The sequence below is a fragment of the Schistocerca serialis genome, chromosome 2, assembly GCF_023864345.2.
Source record: "Schistocerca serialis cubense isolate TAMUIC-IGC-003099 chromosome 2, iqSchSeri2.2, whole genome shotgun sequence".
Taxonomy (NCBI): Eukaryota; Metazoa; Arthropoda; class Insecta; order Orthoptera; family Acrididae; genus Schistocerca; species Schistocerca serialis.
The window spans coordinates 696221069-696237685 of record NC_064639.1 but is presented as its reverse complement, the minus strand read 5'-3'; the positions used below and the strand labels follow the sequence as shown (position 1 = coordinate 696237685).

At 44.0% G+C, this 16617-nt stretch overlaps 1 protein-coding gene across 1 annotated transcript in view; it reads left to right on the top strand.

Moving 5' to 3' along the window:
* The window catches only part of LOC126456343 (allatostatin-A receptor-like), a 73258-nt gene extending 59466 nt beyond the window's left edge, over window positions 1-13792 (top strand). Inside the window, exon 4 of the mRNA XM_050092095.1 lies at window positions 11191-13792. The gene's annotated coding sequence lies outside the window, so the exon portion shown is untranslated. The remainder of the gene's footprint in view (window positions 1-11190) is intronic.
* Window positions 13793-16617: the final 2825 nt, after the last annotated feature.

Sequence of the window (16617 nt, the reverse complement as noted above, 5' to 3'; positions counted from 1 at the left end):
AACAAAACACTTTAGGACTAACAAAATTAATCATGCTCACAACGTGGCGTTCCCAAGTAGAACAGCTCTTGAGCTTAACGTGCACGCCCGCACACCTGCATGTCATCGATAAACAACCACAACTTGTCACACTACAAGCAAAGTCTTCCGGCCGAGGTTACCCGCGCAGAAAATGTGACTAGCAAACGTACACAATGCATCTCGTGCATAACACACAGTGCAATGTACCAACTACAAAACGACCAACACGTGTCAATACCCCTTTCTCCGTTTCCACTGCGATTGCTGTCCTTCCGGTCGGAAAAATACACCATTGCTCAAGCACGCTATTTTGCCCACACAGTGGCGATTCCCTGCACAGACTGTAGTGACGACCACCTAACAGGACCATAACACATCAGATTCTGCAGACCGTAATCTACACCTGTGCCCGGAACTTGCTCGTTCCTATCTTTAGTTTCCTCATCGCCACTGTAGCATCCTCGTTTGGCACTGTAGGATCTTGTACCGTAGAAGCAAGGGAGAGGATGTTAAAACTTTGCCGTCCGCTCGTCTCGTACAAATGTATTCACTTGCCGTCGGTAGCGCTAGTTCGGATTCTTTGGCTTGTCACTGGCCGTTCTTGACATTATCGGGAGGTTATAAATTGTTAAGTTTTACTAATCTCGTCGTTAGTTCTCATAAGTTCACAAGCCTGTTCCCCTACTTTCATAAAATTTCGAAGATATACATACGTAAATAAATACAAAATTTGTTTGTTTCATATATTCGTTTATTTGCGTTGTCTTTGGTACTTAGTAGTTCTCTTTCGTATGATATCCAGCAAAACAGTCTCCAAGATGTAACGCAACTCCACAAGACTTGCACATTAAGTTTGTTTTCTCCTTTTTTGTTTTTGGAACATACATGGCATTTCCCTCGTTTTCGTTTATTCGTTTCGGAAATAAATATTAGCTGGTGTTGCTTTATGTGACCGGAAAGTCTGTCAACCGGATCATGATGAGACGTACGCGACGTAGCGGCAATCCGCAAGTTTTGCTCAGGAGCAGGTAAATGGTCTTTATCCACGAATCAGACACTTTCGGTAAAAAATCGTGAAATACGAGACTCTTGTTGTCTGTATTGAAATATTTCCATGTACGGAACGCATTAAATAATGCGCAATTAAAGAGGTACGCCGGCCGAAGTGGCCGTGCGGTTAAAGGCGCTGCAGCCTGGAACCGCAAGACCGCTACGGTCGCAGGTTCGAATCCTGCCACGGGCATGGATGTTTGTAATGTCCTTAGGTTAGTTAGGTTTAACTAGTTCTAAGTTCTAGGGGACTAATGACCTCAGCAGTTGAGTCCCATAGTGCTCAGAGCCATTTGAACCATTTTTTTGAAAGAGGTACATCCAAACCTTTCTTGTCCATTTTATAGTTTTTCTGTATATAGGGTAACAACTCAATTATTGGTCTGCCCGGTCCACTCCTTTCATGTATTTGTTGTAGTGTAATACACTTTTAGCCTTTTTGTTGTGTAATTGGTTTTTCTACGTTTTCTTTGAGTGTCAGTCAAAGTGATATTATGTATTGTAGATCACTCGTACCGTTTTAGCTTTCGAAGCTCTCCATATCTGTGCGAGTGCTTCACCTTTCCGTTGATGAAAAGCTTCAAACACATTGACTTCTGCGCGCTTTAATTTTTCTGGAAATCCTATATTTTGCCGTAACGTTCCACAAACTCGAATTTTTTTTTTCCAAGCAACTTCCCTGCAAGTTCTACACTGTTATAATAATTATCCATGTAGAGGTGATGCCACTTTCCATAAGAAGGTGTCAATAGTTCCATCACTCTTTTTGCTAAAGGCTGTCCAGCGCCGCTATATATCTTGAATAAGGAAATGTATCCCGTACTCGAATCACACAGCATCCGAATGAGTATGCCATATTTCGTAATTTTCGACGGATTGTAAATTTATCCGTCCACGCCACGGTATCATTCTTTCATCAATTGACATGTTTTGACTGGGATTAAAGATTTCTTTAAACTTTTTGGAAAAATAGTCATCAGTTATGAATTGCACTTTGAAAAGCCAGTCGGCATTATCCGGTTCATCGTTGTTATCGGAAAAATGTCAAAATGATATTTGTCTGAATCGACTGCTGGACATCGTTTTGCGAAATCTCGGTGTGTCCAGTAACGTTGACCAATAATCATCGATCCTTGTTTTTTTTTTTTTTGTTTACAATAAGGATAAGAGCCCAAGCCATTTTCTAAGTTTGGGTCCCGTAACGTTGACAAATTTGGCATTTTTTATACAGTTTCCTTCTATTGCAACTTTGACTGTAGTACTTGTTGGTTTCGTTGCTAATATAGTCAAATAGATCGTTCCCAATAGCCAATTCTACGATATCCTTGGCGCTTTGTGTATCTTTGGGAAATATGTTTCGACCGGGAGATCCTTCAAATTTAGTCCTCGGTAAATCAAAGTCTGGCCACTGTGCACTGTCACCTTCTTCTGATTCATCCGAATCCGCTGGCAACCGTAGCGTTCGCCGAATTCTTCTTCGACGTATTTCACTATCTTCCGACAATTCTGCTCCACTTCCATTTTTTTTATATTCAGTGTCTTCTTCCAACTCGGCCAAGTCGTCCGAAACGTCAGGCAATACGTCCGCGCATTCATCTCTTTAGTTCTGGCATGATGAAAGGGCACGTACTTGTTGACGTGTGTAACTTATTGTTACCTAAACAAAACACCAACAGAATGCAAAAGATGGTGAAGTGCTGTAGCCGGCCACTGCGCGATACTATGCTCACGACATCACTGTGGTGTCGCCGGCCGTTGACCGCTATTTAGCGAACGACACCACTGTGGTGTCACCAGAAGGCATAGTGTTAATATGGGTGGCCGGTATCTTCTTTTCACAGCACAGATGCCCTCGTGGATTAACACATTCTTTATTTATATGAACTATAAGTTTTTACTTAACTTTAATACTGTCCGTGTGTTTTGGTACAAGCTCTTCAATCATTGTCCTCTTGCAGACAATATCGGTAATTGCTATAATCTGACGCTGTGTGCTGTCGTAGCCTAAGCCCGCTCTGCGAATAAATGACAGACTCCAAACTAGAATGAGTCAGTGAGAGTCACTGAGCTAGTGACTGCGCTATTGCTGTGCTAGTGACCGCGCCCCTCCGGTCAGCGGGTGAAATCTAAATACTTGTTGTCGAGAGGCCGTTGATGGCGTGTTGCTTGTGAATCTGTCTTTGGCCTCCTTTCCGATAGGCGAGCTTGATCCAGCGCCTACTATAGATCTTCGTGTTACTTCTTTGCTTACGTGTATGCTGGCGACAGTTTACGCCAGCATGCAATCCGTGCAATGACTGACTGACTTCAACACCTTCAGGCCTATCTTGCCGTACGGACACGGACGCGCTGCAGGCTTGACCCCTGCTTCCACCGCAGCAGCGGCGGCGGCCTCCGGCAGATTTGCTGATTCCAGTTGCTACTGCTGACTGACGAATCCGCCGACTCTTCTGGTCGCCAGGTCGCCACTGCAGCTCTCACGACAATCACGTGTCCGCGCCGTCCCTCCTCTCATGACTTCACTGCGACACTCTGTTAAAAATTACTTTCTGGAGGTGGAGAAAACAACCGTACCATTCGACATGGCGAACTCCACTCGTTTCATTTCATTATTTATCTACATACCTAAGTATTGGCAAATAGTATTTCGGCAACCAAAAGTGTGGCCTCCCAGGTCCCCAGACTTAAATTTTTCCTTGACCTTGGATATATTTAAATGCTTTGAAGAACGCACTGTTCAGGACAATAATCAGCCGTCCTCTGTATCAAGGTAGATGACAACAGCAAGGGCAACACGACACCTTATGTTATCTTGTTGGAAGATAACGTCATCAGATCTCAGAATACAGCTACTATCCTCAACAGGTCATAAATGTAATAGCCAATGTCTAATTTATCGACTACACAAACAAGAACTGACAATCTTCTTGTTGCAGTAATTTACCAACAGCTGTATTTATTGTAGAAATTTATTTTATTTTATGAACTTCTATGTGCTACCAGTTTCGGCATTACATTGATGCCATCTTCAGGCCCCAATCGTCATAGTCGTAATGGAAGGAGCCATATAACTGGATCCGTGAATCAATCTTCCTGCAACAGCTCTTGGTGGCCAGGCGACACAGTCTGTAAGCAGTCAGTTTGTAAAGCTCTTTCTCTTGAATAAATCATCCTTTTTTTCTGAAACTGTAATAGTATGTTTGTCTGTACGGGTACATCTACACATGTCTCATTCGGATAATTCCTTCGAGGTGAGTCACTTTTCTCTTCCGTTCTACATCCACGTGATTACTCTGCTATTCACAATAAAGTGCCTGGCAGAGAGTTCAATGAACCACCTTCAAGCTGTCCAACTCTCAAACGGCACGTGGTAAATACGAGCACTTAAATTTTTCTGTGCGAGTCCTGATTTCTCTTATTTTATCGTGATGATCATTTCTTCCTATGTAGGTGGGTGCCAACAGAATGTTTTCGCAATCGGAGGAGAAAACTGGTGATTGAAATTTCATGAGAAGACCCCGTCGCAGCGAAAAACGCCTTTGTTTTAATGATTGCCACTCCAATTCACGTATCATGTCTCCCCTATTTCGCGGTAATACGAACTGGCCTTCTTTGTACTTTTTCGATGTCATCCGTCAGTCCCACCTGATGCGGATTCCACACTGCACAGCAATACTCCAGAATAGGGCGAACAAGCGTGGTGTAAGCAGTCTCTTTAGTAAACCTGTTGCACCTTTTAAGCGTTCTGCCAATGAATCGCAGTCTTTGGTTTGCTCTATCCATAATATTATCTATTTGATCGTTCCAATTTAGGTTATTTGTAATTGTAATTCCTAAGTATTTAGTTGAATTTCCAGCCCTCAGGTTTGTTTGACTTATCGAGTAATCGTAATGTAGCTGATTTCTTTTAGTTCTCATGTGAAAAACTTCACACTTGTCCTTATTCAGGGCCAATTGCCACTTTTCGCACCATACAGATATCTTATCTAAATCATTTTGCAAGTCGTTTTGATCATCTGATGACTTTACAAGACGGTAAATGACAGCATCATCTGCAAACAATCTAAGACGGCTACTCAGATTGTCTCCTATGTCGTTAATGTAGATCAGGAGCAACAGAGGGCCTGTAACACTTTCTTGGGGAACGCCGGATATTACTTCTGTTTTGCTCGATGAATTTCCGTCTATTACTACGAACTGTGGGCTTTCTGACAGGAAATCACGAATCCAGTCGCACAACTGAGGCGACACTCCGTAGGCGCGCAGTTTGGTTACAAGACGCTTGTGAGGAACGGTGTCGAATACCTTCTGGAAATCTAAAAATATGGAATCAATTTGACATCCCCTGTCGATAACACTTATTACTTCATGAGTATAAAGAGCTAGTTGTGTTTCAGAAGAACGATATTTTCTGAAACCGTGCTGACTATGTGTCAATAAATCGTTTCATAATGTTCGAATACAGTATATGTTCCAAAACCATACTGCAACTCGACGTTAGTGATATAGACCTGTAATTCAGCGGATTACTCCTGCTTCCCTTTTTGGGTATTGGTGTGACTTGACCAATTTTCCAGTCTTCAGGTACGGATTTTTCTGTGAGCGAGTGGTTGTATATAATTGCTAAATACTCTGAGATGAACCTGACTGGTATACAATCTGGACCGGAGGCCTTGCCTTTATTAAGTGATTTAAGCTGCTTTGTTACACCGAGGATATCTACTTCTATGTTTCTCATGTTGGTAGTTGTTCTTGATTGGAATTCAGGAATATTTACTTCGTCTTCTTTGGTGAAGGGGTTTCGGAAAACCGTGTTTAATAACTGTGCTTTAGTGGTACTGTCATCAGTGACTTCACCGTTGTTATCGCGCAGTGAAGGTATTGATTGCGTCTTGCCACTGGTGTGCTTTATGTATCACCAGGACCTCTTTGGGTTTTCTGCCAGATTTCGAGACAGAATTTCGTTGTGGAAATTATTAAAAGCATCTCGCATTGAAGTACGCGCCATATTTGGAACTTCCGTAAAACTTTGCCAATCTTGGGGATTTTGTGTTCTTTTAAATTTGGCATGATTTTCTCGATGCTTCTGCAACAACGATCTGACCCGTTTTGTGTACCATGGGGGATCAGTACCATCACTTATTAATTTATGTTGTATATATCTCTCAATTGCTGTCGATACTATCTCTTTGAAAACTTTCCACAACTTTTATACACTTAGATGATCCGATCGGAAGGAGTGAAGACTGTCTCTTAATAAGGAGTTAGAAGCACTTTTATCAGCTTTTTTTAAATAGATATACTTTGCGCTTATTTTTGATGGTTGTAGGTGTTACGGTATTCAGCCTAGCAGCAACGGCCTTGTGGTCGCTAATCCTTGTATTCGTCAGAATTCTCACTATTTGTCCAGGATTATTTGTTGCTAAAAGGTCAAGTATGCTTTCACAACCATTTACGCTTCGAGTGGGCTCATGAACTAATTGTTAAAAATAATTTTCTGAGGAAGTCTAACATTCTGCATGGTGTCTGTTTGTTCTAAGTCGTGTCTCCCTACCACTTTCGCGCAACGACGCTCTGAGCGTGTTTTTTAGGGAATTGACTAGTTTGAACCTGGGACCTGTTGCTGGTGAGAAGACGCCAGATCACACATGACATGTAGAGTTCAGAAGAGTTCAGTGAGACTAGCGATGATATAATCAAATACTTAATGATTTCAGCGTCAACTCCACTGCACTCCCTGTAAAAGAATCTTAATACTAACTAAATTTAATGGAAGGGGCTCAAGGCTTTCCTATTTTTAGTTAGCTGGTAAAACAACGTCGAAAAAGCAGTTAAGATTACCATTGAAATTATTATTCTACTCACAAAACATTGTTTATAAATTGTACTATTGATTGAAGGAAATATATTAATACAGGATGATAAAAACCAACTGCGTTCAACAAAAATGTGAACGAATATTCCCTGAATGGGTTTCCAAGTTCTATAATGGATCGAAAGATGACCTATGCCATATCTCATCTACACTCCTGGAAATTGAAATAAGAACACCGTGAATTCATTGTCCCAGGAAGGGGAAACTTTATTGACACATTCCTGGGGTCAGATACATCACATGATCACACTGACAGAACCACAGGCACATAGACACAGGCAACAGAGCATGCACAATGTCGGCACTAGTACAGTGTATATCCACCTTTCGCAGCAATGCAGGCTGCTATTCTCCCATGGAGACGATCGTAGAGATGCTGGATGTAGTCCTGTGGAACGGCTTGCCATGCCATTTCCACCTGGCGCCTCAGTTGGACCAGCGTTCGTGCTGGACATGCAGACCGCGTGAGACGACGCTTCATCCAGTCCCAAACATGCTCAATGGGGGACAGATCCGGAGATCTTGTTGGCCAGGGTAGTTGACATACACCTTCTCGAGCACGTTGGGTGGCACGGGATACATGCGGACGTGCATTGTCCTGTTGGAACAGCAAGTTCCCTTGCCGGTCTAGGAATGGTAGAACGATGGGTTCGATGACGGTTTGGATGTACCGTGCACTATTCAATGTCCCCTCGACGATCACCAGTGGTGTACGGCCAGTGTAGGAGATCGCTCCCCACACCATGATGCCGGGTGTTGGCCCTGTGTGCCTCGGTCGTATGCAGTCCTGATTGTGGCGCTCACCTGCACGGCGCCAAACACGCATACGACCATCATTGGCACCAAGGCAGAAGCGACTCTCATCGCTGAAGACGACACGTCTCCATTCGTCCCTCCATTCACGCCTGTCGCGACACCACTGGAGGCGGGCTGCACGATGTTGGGGCGTGAGCGGAAGACGGCCTAACGGTGTGCGGGACCGTAGCCCAGCTTCATGGAGACGGTTGCGAATGGTCCTCGCCGATACCCCAGGAGCAACAGTGTCCCTAATTTGCTGGGAAGTGGCGATGCGGTCCCCTACGGCACTGCGTAGGATCCTACGGTCTTGGCGTGCATCCGTGCGTCGCTGCGGTCCGGTCCCAGGTCGACGGGCACGTGCACCTTCCGCCGACCACTGGCGACAACATCGATGTACTGTGGAGACCTCACGCCCACGTGTTGAGCAATTCGGCGGTACGTCCACCCGGCCTCCCGCATGCCCACTATACGCCCTCGCTCAAAGTCCGTCAACTGCACATACGGTTCACGTCCACGCTGTCGCGGCATGCTACCAGTGTTAAAGACTGCGATGGAGCTCCGTATGCCACGGCAAACTGGCTGACACTGACGGCGGCGGTGCACAAATGCTGCGCAGCTAGCGCCATTCGACGGCCAACACCGCGGTTCCTGGTGTGTCCGCTGTGCCGTGCGTGTGATCATTGCTTGTACAGCCCTCTCGCAGTGTCCGGAGCAAGTATGGTGGGTCTGACACACCGATGTCAATGTGTTCTTTTTTCCATTTCCAGGAGTGTATAATCTAGGTTTAAATTAAGTTTCATAAAAGAGAAAACTATCAAAAATGGTCTACAGTGACCCTCAATTATCTTTAATCACTTATTTAACTTGTCATAAATTGCAGTGGCTAACGTGGCTTCTCAATAATTATATAACAGAAAATTCATCGCGTTTCAGATTTTAACTTCAAGTAGCAAATGTGAATACCACGAAGTTTAATTGATGATCGACACTAGTATTATGTAAAAAGGAGATGTGACAGATGAGACTTCTGCAGTTCTGAGTGAAGCCTTATGCGCTCTTATGCGGCATTGCGTGCGTTCATTACCTTGTCGGTGGTTAGGCAGCATCAGGGGCGGCGGGCGGCGCAGCTCCACACACCTCGCTGTCTCGGTAGCAACTCTTTCGAACTTCTCCTTACTACAGTTTACCGAAGTTGGTTTAAGAAAAAGGTATCTGGCTGTGTTTCCAACTGACTAATCAGTGTCTCAGTGTTAACCTTAAGCTCCGCCTACAAAAATTCTGTCTATCCAATGAGAAACGTTATACTTTTCATGGTGGGGAAATGTTTTTAATGTTTGCTATGCAACAGAGACGCATATAGTCTCACTCTAAAACTTGCAGCTGGTGTGGCCCTTTTAGTGATATCGTAAGATGTATACTGTTCTTCTGGAGGGCTCTATCTTTTAACGTGGGCTGGGGGATAGACCTCCCGGCGGTCGGCCAGCGATGTGGGTGTCATATGGCCTTCTAGCCTACACAGCTTTTCTCTCGGCTTCTGTTCTCGCTTGTCCCCTCGGAACTGCGTCTGTTTCATGGTGGGAAGGTATCACATGCATTTAGGCGTTCTTGTGTTAATCTGTGGTATTTCATTTTCTCACTCGTTGATCGTATTACTTTGGTTAATTTAATGTCAGGATTTATTCGGAGCTATGTGACATATTGCCCGATTTGCTATCATGTCAGGGTTTTCATGGAAGGTGTTGGATTTGTCTGACACCTTACAGAAGCATTCAGTACAATTTCGGATGACGTTTTATGCCTGCCGCCTTTAAACGTTTAATTATTCCAGCACATCGAGGGTAGATTAAAGTCACCACCGACTATAACTGTATGAGCAGGGTACTTATTTGAAATGAGACACTAGTTTTCTTTGAACTGTTCAGCAACTATATCTTCTGAGTCGGGGATTGTGTTACAGAGTTACAGTGTTACAGTGTATAACCACTTCCGACATTTCTTAACTTCGGTTATTGGCCCAGGACCATTGTATTCAATGCAGCAAGGCCCCTGTCATGGATACACTGATATTCTACTGATTTGTATACATAATCAAGTAGTACATTCAGTGTCAGTTTGACGTTTTTTGAATGCCGCCTTCATGGTGTTACTATTTTAATGGCGAGCAGTAAACGTAGAATTTTAACCCTTTCGTGAGCCCTGGGAAACATGCTTCCCACTACAATTAACTCGCTCCTAGTCCCGTGGGATTCACAGTTCCCACTTCTGTACGGTGCTACCACCTAGTGAACAGTATAGCGTACTACTTCCAATCGGAGGTTCCTGCCGTTTTTGCTGTACCTTCGCGCAGAGGCATTGTATAGCTGAGTGTTGCTCTGTAGAGGAGCCTTTCAGTGCTGTTTGCGTGACCTTTTGTGATTTTTTCCTCAAAGCTATAGTATAAGGTAAATACTTTTGATTTGCCCAAATTTATGAAGGAAAACATAAAATTGGAACGAGGAGAATTCCAGTTTGAAACAAAAGGAGCCATTTCTGCAGTAAAATGGATGGGTAACCATCCAGTCACTTTCCTGTCCTCAATTCATGACCCATGAGAAACAGCCACAGTGAAAAGGAAAAACAAGGATGGTACTAGTACAGAGATTCCTTGTCCTGAAGTTGTGGCAGAATACAACAAAATAATGGGTGGTGTCGATAAGTTTGATCAATTACGAGAAAGGTATACTGTTGGCAGACGTTCTGTAAAATGTTGGCACAGAATACTTTATTTCCTGGTGGACGTTGCTGCAGTGAACAGTTTTATCCTGTGGAAAATAAGTAAAAGAGAAAGTGGACAGCACGATCAGCTCACATACAGGATCCATCTAGCCAGACAACTGATCGCTGGCTTCTCATCCCAAAAAAGGAGTGGACAAAAACCTGTCTTTCTGGCAAAAAGGGGTAAAGTACCTGAAGATTTTCTTAATGTGGCTGTAGGGGAGCATCGACCCATTTTAGGAGAAACCTACTGGACGTGCCGTCATTGTAGTTCCAAAGCTGCGGAAAAGAGCACTCGCTGTGTTTGTACATATTGTCAAATACCACTTTGCATAGAACCATGTTTCAGAAACTTTCATGGCAAGTAATTGTGAACAATCATTGTAACAAGAGAAGTAAATTTATCAAATAAGTATGACATATATTGTAAAAGTTGTTTTTGTCATTTAAGGGCAGTGGGAAGAATACTTCCCACTTTGTTGTGTGACCTCACTTTCACAGTTGGAACAAATCTGATATTTTGTATGATTAATACACCTATCTATTAACTACTATCAGCTCTCCATTCATTAAAAAAAAAAAGCTGCTCAATAATTTTGCCCACGAAAGGGTTAATTTGGGTGAAGCACTGCTAGTGAAAATGTGTAAGAATTCCTTCGTCGTACAGTGAGGATGGCGTTGCTTGTCTGCAGTTGTAGAGTGACGTGGCGGCCGGCGCAGCCCCCGACGGTTTCGTGCTGTCGCCGCGGCGCCCTCGGCCACAGCGTGCAGACGTCGCCCCACCTGGAGCCGCTGCGGCGCACAGCAGCCGGCCGCTACTCCGGGACACAGCCAGCTCTGACCCTGCTTTCACCGGCGCGCCGGCGTGTTATCGCTGGACGCTCGTCTCTCGCCACTTTGCCACACCTCACACCGCCTGTCCGCCCGCACACCAGTCCAGCGACGCACTGCGAGGTTGCTGCCTCGTTAGGCTCTGTCACAAATGGCGGTCTCAGTTTCCCCAACAACAGTCTTAAACAGAAGTTCGTCCATCAGGCCGCTTTTCCGTGTCCAAGACAGGCCGAAGTGAAATTCGAACATTTCATTGTAATCTCACTCGTCTTTCTTCTTACCCAGCATAATGCCGCTAACACATATCGTGTAACCACTTATTATGTAGCTGACTGCTACAGTTCACTAAACACTTCCGAGTGATAACCCAATACACGCTCTCCCATCTGAAGAGATTGCTATATCGAAGGAAATCATTACAATTACCAGCATGCAGCGTACAAACTATTTTAATATGATAATATCAACAAAGCCAAAAATTTTAAGTTATCGTATCCCTTTCCCAGGAATAAATGAAGTTATTCTCACAACATCAATGATGAATCCGCTATAGTTGTAAAAATTACTTATTTCTAAAAAGGAAACAAGAACCCGGTTTCAGGACCTGTGTCCCGTCTTCAGGTGTATATTGAAATGTGAGCCAACAAACGGTGGATAACTAAGGTTAAAATAGGTTAAAACGTGTTTAAACAGTGCATCCCTGGATGCATTATTTGACCATGTTTTAACCTATTTGAACCTCAGTCATCCATCGTTTATGGACTCAAATTTTAATATACATATGAAGCCGGGACACAGGTCCTGAAACTGGGTTGTTGTTTCCTTTCTAGTAATAAATAATTTTTACAGCTCTGCTAGATTTTATCATTGATATTGAGTATCAGCAGATGTGGATGGAAAAAAATTCATAAAAGATGGAATAAATTACAGTGAAATGTCCAAAAAATACGTTCATTTATTAATTTGGAATCGGTGACGTTTCCCTTCAAGAATTCGATCACAGCTGTATTTTAAATAAAATACTTCGCGAATCTTCGATCGCTGAAATTGCTCCTGACATTACGACTGAAACCGTTCCACCCTGTTGAATGAACGAATATTGAAGGAAGGTAGCTTGTCGGCCAAATTATTAGAACCTAATTTTGAAAAATACTGGTAAATGTTAAAAAAAGGAAACTGAAATACTCTGCAACTAAATAAGGACCTGTAGAAGTCGACATTACGAACTTCTTACATTATTGTTAAACGATGTACATTTCCATTGTGACGTACGGCGGTGGGGTTTGTGGCGACCATAATGACCAGTGGCAGTGGTTACAGGTAGAATCGGAAAATCAGAAACAAAACTGCAGTTCCTGTTTGCCGGCGAAAGACAGCGAAGCATTATCTTCACCTCTATCCCTATTCATAAGTATAATAATCTCGCCACAGCCACCATTCTCATAAAGTTGAATGATATGGAAATGAAGACATTTTTACCCAGTCTGTAAAGTTTCACTCTATGGTATAACTCTTCAGATGGTACATTACTTGGAGGCGCAAGTAATAACTATTCGTGCGAAATGTGAAGCGCTGTAGGGACAGTGATTAAGTTACACTTCTAGAACGGTGGAGAGAATTCGTAGCTCCCACAGGACTCGAAATGGCACGTGACAACCACTATTTACTACATAACTACTATTTAAGGCAAAATATGAGAGTATGTAATGTTTAGTTACCGGGATAACTAATAACTAACTCACTAGTACTAGCGACCTTTCGGTGTACACTGCATACATTGACCTACAAACGTGTGTCAACACTGTTTTGAAACGGAGTGTGCTTGGAGTCGACACTCCATAACGCTACCGCATTTCTGCATCTACTAGCACCAACGCACACATTACTCAGCTCTAAGCGTTGGACTGCTGTGTCATTAAAATATCGTCCGTTTCACACGAAGTGAACAAACAGCAGCACCTGTGAAGAGCCCTGTCTACTTTTTCCTGAAGTTCCCACCACATGAAAGAACTTCACACACAAAAACTCTCTTTTGTGTCGTTTTGTGTGATTTTTGTTTATTGCGAATATTTAAAGTGCAGTGTTCCTCCCCTTTTTCTTCAGCTGTTCCATCTGCGATTTTTAGTGTCCTCTCGATACCTGCAGCAGTGTCGGAGTCAGCCTCTGTATGCCGCCAGACTCCACGATGACAAGTGTCAGGAGCGTGTGCGGGCGGATAGGCTGCACCGCGGCGGCCCTGTCTACAGTGTGGAGCGCCGTGGAGTGTGGAAGTGCCAGCCAGCCAGTCCGCGTGGGCCGCGGCCGCCGCCCCGCCGCCCCCGCCGCCCACGGAGCCGCCCCGAGCCCCGGGCAGCCCCCTCCGGCCTGCGGGGGTGGCAGCAGCCGGCGGCGCGCTGGCCCACTTCTTGTTGATGTTGTTGTCGTTGTTGTTGTTCACTTGTAAGCTGTAAACATGTAAAGCTTCAATAAAGGTATATTTCGTGTTTGTCACACCCAGCCTCATACGGTTATTTGTCGTAGAGACTACAAAACAGGGTACGCCTGATGAAGATGATATTTTACAACAACTGCAAAAATAGAAACTACATACACTACTGGCCATTAAAATTGGTACACCAAGAAGAAATGCAGATGATAAACGGGTATTCATTGGACAAATATATTATACTAGAACTGACATGTGATCACATTTTCACGCGATTTGGGTGCATAGATCCTGAGAAATCAGTACCCAGAATAACCACCTCTGGTCGTAATAACGGCCTTGATACGCCTGGGCGTTGAGTCAAACAGACCTTGGATGGCGTGTACAGGTACAGCTGCCCATTCAGCTTCAACATGATTCCACAGTTCATGAAGAGTAGTGACTGGCGTATTGTGACGAGCCAGATGCTCGTCCACCATTGACCAGACGTTTTCAATTGGTGAGAGATCTGGAGAATGTGCTGGCCAGGGCAGCAGGCGAACATTTTCTGTATCCAGAAAGGCCCGTACAGGACCTGCAACATGCGGTCGTGCATTATCCTGCTGAAATGTAGGGTTTTGTAGGGATCGAATGAAGGGTAGAGCCACGGGTCGTAACACATCTGAAATGTAACGTCCACTGTTCAAATTGCCGTCAATGCGAACAAGAGGTGACCGAGACGTGTAACCAGTGGCACCCCATACCATCACGCCGAGTGATACGCCAGCATGCCGATGACGAATACACGCTTCCAATATGCGTTCACCGCGATGTCGCCAAACACGGATGCGACCATCATGATGCTGTAAACAGAACCTGTATTCATCCGAAGAAATTACGTTTTACCATTCGTGCACCCAGGTTCGTCGTCGAGTACACCATCACAGGCGCTCCTGTCTGTGATGCTGCTTCAAGGGTAATCGCAGCCATGGTCCGTGCTGATAGTCCATGCTGCTGCAAACGTCGTCTAACTGTTCGTGCAGATGGTTGTTGTCTTGCAAACGTCCCTATCTGTTGACTCAGGGATCGAGACGTGGCTGCACGATCCGTTACAGCCATGCGGATGAGATGCCTGTCATCTCGACTGCTAGTGATACGAGGCCGTTGGGATCCAGCACAGCGTTCCGTATTACCCTCGTGAACCCACCGATTCCATATTCTGCTAACAGTCATTGGATCTCGACCAACCCGAGCAGAAATGTCGCGATACGATAAATCGCAATCGCGATAGGCTACAATCCGACCTTTATCAAAGTCGGAAACGTGATGGTACGCATTTCTCCTCCTTACACGAGGCATCACAACGACGTTTCACCAGGCAACGCCGGTCAACTGCTGTTTGTGTATGAGAAATCGGTTGGAAACTTTCCTCATGTCAGCAAGTTGTAGGTGTCGCCACCGGCGCCAACCTTGTGTGAATTCTCTGAAAAGCTAATCATTTTCGTATCACAGTATCTTCTTCCTGTCGGTTAAATTTCGCGTGTGTAGCACGTCATCTTCGTGGTGTAGCAATTTTAATGGCCAGTAGTGTACTTTGAGAACGTTTTTAGATGCTGACAGAAAGAATCACTTGTATAATGAGGAGGATAGTCAAGAAAGGATGCCTTAAGCACTGTGTGCAGTACAAAAATAGCAAGCACCTATAAGCTCCATATAGGGTATATACGCTTAGAAACTAATGTTGAAGTAGAAGTATACAACCCAGTTGTCAGTCGCTTCGTAGATCACTATTGAATATATTAGGTATTTTATTGTCTTTTCTCCTCTATCGATCTTACTTTCCATACACAAACGTTGTTTGCAAGTAAATGTCTCGCTAAATGAGGGCTGAATCGATGGACTAAAGCTCTAGGCCAGTACACTGCTTGCATTAAGACGCATACCGCCCAGTCTTCTATCAGTAAGCAATTAGGGGGCTTGAGAGTGAGGCCATGTGACTGTCTTCATTGTCTGCACGAACGGGGGAGATCGCGAATATTTACTCTCCCTTGTATTTAGCATCTACTCCGAGGCAGAAGGCTTAGGTCACCTGCCGCTGCTCCCTTGGATATTGGCTTTGCTCCAGAGCAGCCGGCCTTAGGTCAGAAATATACCTGTTCCTTTCTAATATCTTTTAATGTTGGCCACCCACCCCTGTCCGTCAAGAAACAGTAATCTGGAATTACTCCATTGTTGCTGGAGAGTCTCAATACGCAGAATGGGTGACGTAAGACGTGACCTTACCTTTATACCTTGAACGGTTCCAGATATCGAAACGAAGTTTTCGGCAAATTATAGTACACCAAGTGTTACGTATTTTTGTATGTTATAGATGATTTTAAGTCTTGTATAGATCGAGATATTGAAGGAAGTAGGATTTTTTAAAAATAAAATGATATACTTTTCTAAATGGCACCCGAAAGCGCTTGAGAAGACGAGCACAGTTATATAACTTCTTAAAGTTGATATTGAAACTCTTCTCAAAAGAATCCGAGAAATATTCTAAAACTGAAACGCAGAAGTCTTCGAATGTTTGCTTTTCTACACTACAGAACTAGCAGCAGCTGTGTTGTCTATCGACAGGTCATTTCTCCTTCAACATTTCTTGCATGCAGATATCTACACCAATGAGGAGCAGTCATATATGCTGCTTTTATACGGCGAATGTCAAACGAATGCTGTCGAACTGGTAATGGAAAGCTGCCTGACGCAAGCTGTAGCTGTTCCGAAAAACGTACACACATTTGAAATAATTTTCCTAAGCCCCAGCTGATGCGCCAGAAACTAGTATAATTATGTTTCATATAGCTTATCCTGTATTTATGTCGTATAGAAATTGAGGTTT